Raw genomic sequence first — 5010 nt, 5'->3', positions numbered from 1 at the left:
TCAGAGAGGAAGGGAGAGGGAGAGAGAAATGGAAACATCAATGATGAGAGAGAATTATTGACCAGCTGCCTCCTGCACGCCCCATACTGGGGATCGAGCCTGCAACCGGGGCATGTGTCCTTGACTGGAATCGAACCCGGGACCCTTCAGTCCACAGGCCAATGCTCAATCCACTGAGCCAAACCAGCCAGGGCCTTATTTATTTTTTAAAATATTTTTTTATTGATTCCAGAGAGGAAGGGATAGGAAAAGAGACATACAGTAGAAACATAAATGATGAGAGAGAATTACCAATCAGCTGCCTCCTGCAAACCCTACACTGGGGATCGAGCCCCTAAACCTGGGCATGTGCCCTGACCAGGAATTGAACCATGACCTCCTGGTTCATAGGTCGATGCTCAACCATGGAGCCACTCCGGCCTGGCTAATGTTATTTTTTCCCATCACCATGTATCCCCTCTATGCCCTCTTTCACCTCCCTCCCACAGTCACCACATGTGGTCCATGTCCATGAATTCTCTTTCTCTCTCTCTCTTTTTTTCCTCTTTTGCTCAAACTCTCCACTCCTCCACCTCCAACAGCCTGCACCAGAACTGTCTGACTGCTCTCCGTCTATGAGTTAGCTTGTTTTACAGTGATGTCAATAAATAACATCACTCAAAACAAAACAAAACCAAACAAAAAGGCTTTTATGGCCCAACTTCCCACGCCACTAAAATGTCAGCCCCTAAGGGGCTGTTAGTGGTGTTCATTGCTCTCTCTCCAGCGCCTAGGAGAGTGCCGGGCACACAGTAGTCACCCAAGGAATATCTGTGGATGAGTGAAGAAATCCCTTCCACTTCCTGAGGGAAAGAGCCACACTCGCACACATTTCCATCTGTGGAGGATCACTGTTTCCTGTCGTTTCCTTCCACATGCCTCACCTCGCCAGTTAACGACCCCCTGAATAAGCCTCTGCAGTGTTCACTTCAGATATAACTTTCTGGTGACCCCATAAAAAATTGGCAGGAATTCCCGGGAAGGATGATATTGTAATTGGTCTTGTGGGGGATCCATGGAGGGATACATTTCACATTATTCATGTTTCCAGATGGGCTTTCGTCCCCAGAGCAGTCATTCCAGAATCTTTTCTCAGTCCTAAGTTTACTCTGAGAAATATAAATAGTGATTTAGGGCTTGATTGCTCCCACAAAAGGCTCCCGTGTTTTTGGTGCAGGGTGGGAAGTAGGGCAGAGGGGAAGGCGGCTGAGAAGCAGGATGAGGGGCTGGTGCCCACAGGGAGGGTGCCGTGTGGGAATGAGATGCTGGGATGCAGGGCCTTCCTGAAGGAGGAGGGTTTGGGGGGCAGAGGGACAGGCTAGAGAGAGAATTGTCTGTATGGTCAGGAGTTCAGGAGCTCTGAGCAGCAATAAGCCTTGGGTGCTGGCATGCCAGGTGGAGCACATGTGGGTCCATCTCACCCTTCCACAAACACAGTCTCCGAATGCCAGGGCTAGTACCCAAGGCTACTTAGCTCAGCTGATTGAGGGGCTATATGACTAATGTTTACTTGTGGCATTTCTGGAGCTTTTACTAGACTAATATAATAAATCCTTCAATAAATATTTACGTGTCAACCTCTGTGCTGGCTACTAGGGATACAACCATGAATAAGGATATGAGCTACATTTTTATCAGTGAAGTCTTGTCTATTTCATGGCCTCAGATATGAGCCCTAGTCAGATCTTTCTTCAAATGCCTGCTGTTGTTTTCAAAGGGATACATGCAGATAGATCAGAGTAAATTCCTCAGGAATTTTCAACTCTGGGTCAGAGGAACTCCACAGTCTAAGGATATAATGTAATGGATTGAAAATCATCCAAACACACACTAGGCATTCGACTCATGTAAGGCTCAACCAGAATTCCAGTGTGACCGCCATTCATTTGTGAGGAAGGGTTGCATAGCTTACCTGGACCGCTGCAAAGCCTCCTAACAGGAATCCTTGCTTCCACTCTTGCTCTGCAATCTTTCTTCCTCACAGTGGGCAAAGTATCTTACCACAGCCTGGCTGACAATACTCCAATGACTTCCTGTTGCAATAGTATAAAATCCCATCTCCTTAGGAGCTGCACTGCCTCAGGGCCTGGCTTCCCCTTACATCGCTGATTTCTCTATAAGAGTGATGGCGAACCTTTTGAGCTCAGCGTGTCAGCATATTGAAAAACCCTAACTTAACTCTGGTGCCGTGTCACATATAGAAATTTTTTGATATTTGCAACCATAGTAAGACCAAGATTTATATTTTTGATATTTATTTTATATATTTAAATGCCATTTAACAAAGAAAAATCAACCAAAAAAATGAGTTCGCGTGTCATCTCTGACATGTGTGTCATAGGTTCGCCATCACTGCTCTAGAAGCTTATTCTGGCCTTGGAATTGACCTGAAAACTCTCCTCACCTTTTCTTTCCTTACCCTGCTCTTCATTATTCAGGGTTCAGTTTAAATGTCTTCTAAGAGAGATCTTTCCTCACCACCCCACCTTAAGTAGCTCCTTATCTCTTCCGCACAGAGGCTCTTACCCCATTAGCACATTTCATATTCTTTGTAGCACAAACTTCAAGCGGTTCATCTTAATTATTTGATTACATGTTATTACCCATCTCCTCCTACTAGAACGTAAGTTCCTTGAGAGCAGGTGATACTCAATAAATACTTATTCAATGAATTATTGCCTATCACCTTTCCTAAGCACCCAAAGGTTTTCTGGGACTTTCTGGGACTATTACTGGATTGCCAATGGTTTGACAACACTTTACAAATCCTATTTGAAATCATGGTACATGACACAGAGACCCAGCACCTGGTGTGAACCCACTGCTTAACATTTGTTGTCAAACTGGCTTGAGACCAATTAGCACCAGGCAAGTGACTGGAAAAATTACAAGTGACTAAAGAATCTCATTAATTTCTTCAGGCAGTCACAGTAGCCCAGGTGGGTAAGTCCATAATGACTACTTGTTCAAGAGTTGATATCCTCCCACATCTCCTTTCCTGAAAATGCAGGGCTATGGCCTAGGCCAGAAGCATGGTGCTACCCAAAAAAAGGGATACTCCTAACAGGGCTGGGGCTGGGGCTGGGTGAAATGTGACTGGAGGGTAATGGCACAGTGGTCTTGCACTTGATGTCACCTTGAGACTCAATGTTGGTAGGATGGTGCCCTTCTGTAATACGTTTAGTAGCTTCACTTACTGAATTGACAGCCTCTATGTTTAAAACTGACAAGGAGAAAATTAGGGTTTCCCTTGTTTTTGTGTGTGTCACACATAAATAACCAATTGCTTGGCAGCTAGTTAAAACTCATATTTCCCTTGTCAGCTTTTTAGCAACTGTGAAGATCAGGTTACTAAGTCTCTCCTGCCTTTGCCCTCTTGGCTAACTAGTTATATTTGCACTTATTTTTTTAAAATTTTTAAAATATGTTTTTATTAATTTCAGAGTGAGGAAGGGAGAAGGAGAAAGAGATAGAAACATCAATGATGAGAGAGAATCATTGACTGGCTGCCTCCTACATGCCCCCTACTAGGGATTGAGCCCACAACCCAGACATGTGCCCTGACTGGAAATCGAACCATGACCTCCTGGTTCATAAATTGACCCTCAACCATTGAGCCACATGGGCCACGCTGCATTTATCTACACCAGTGGTTCTCAACCTTCTGGCCTTTTAAATACAGTTCCTCATGTTGTGACCCAACCATAAAATTATTTTCGTTGCTACTTCATAACTGTAATGTTGCTACTGGCATGAATCATAATGTAAATATCTGATATGCAGGATGGTCTTAGGCGACCCCTGTGAAAGGGTCATTCGACCGCCAAAGGGGTCGCGACCTACAGGCTGAGAACCACTGATCTACACTAATATAAGAGAAACATGCAAATTAACCATCACCCCGCCACTCTGCTACACCCACCAGCCAATCAGAGCGACTATGCAAATTAACCCAACAAAGATGGCAGTTAATTTGCATACACAGGTGCAGAATGAAGACTGAAGATGATTGAAGATGGCAGTGACTACGGAGCTGGAGCCAGCAGGAGGCTTGGGTTGCTCTCGGCAACGGAGGAAGCCAAGCTTCCCGTGGTCCCTGTACTCTGCTCAAGGAGTGGCTGGGGGCCTGGGTCACTGGGGGCGGTCCAGGCCTCCAGCCTGCCCTGGGCTCCACTCAAGGAGCTGGAAAAAAAAAGGAAGGGCTGGGAGCAGCCGGAGTGGAGAAACCAAGCCTCGCTGCTGCAGCCGGACCAAAGGTCTGGGTCCCAGGTGCTGGAGGAAAACCAGTGCTGGCAGCCAGGGGAAGGAACGCCTATTGCACAAATCTTTGTGCAATGGGACACTAGTTTTTATATAAATCTTTTTCTTCTGTCCCTTTGACAGCATAGTATCTAAAATGGTATATTGCAGCCGTGGAGCCCGTTTGAAATGAATAAAACTATTGAAAATAAAGACCGTACCCTTTTATGTAATGATGTTTACCTTGAATTTATATTAGTTCACACAAACACTCCATCCATGCTTTTGTTCCGGCCCTCTGGTCCAGTTTAGGAACCCATTGTGGCCCTCGAGTCAAAAAGTTTGCCCACCCCTGGGATATTGTCTTCACAGGTGTTCCATGTTGGAATGTGCTTGCTCTTATATAAATTCAGAAACATAAAAAGACATGTTGCATCCCAGCTGGTGTGGCTCAGTGGTTGAGTGTCAACCTGTGAACCAGAAGGTCACAGTTTGATTCCTGGTCAGGACACATGCCCAGTGTGGGGCATGCAGAAGGCAGCCGATCAATGATTCTCTCTCATCATTAATGTTTTTATCTCTCTCTCCCTCTCCCTCCCTCTCTAAAATGTGTATATAAAATTTTTTTTAATTGTCAGCTCTCCAACCTTAAAATTCTCATCTACTTTGTTTGCATTTGTTTTATCATCAGGGAGGCCAGGGCAAAAATCTTTAAACATAGATTAAATACCC

This window comes from Myotis davidii, unplaced genomic scaffold (assembly GCF_000327345.1).
Source record: "Myotis davidii unplaced genomic scaffold, ASM32734v1 scaffold1832, whole genome shotgun sequence".
NCBI classification, from domain to species: Eukaryota; Metazoa; Chordata; class Mammalia; order Chiroptera; family Vespertilionidae; genus Myotis; species Myotis davidii.
This window is presented reverse-complemented; position numbering follows the sequence as displayed.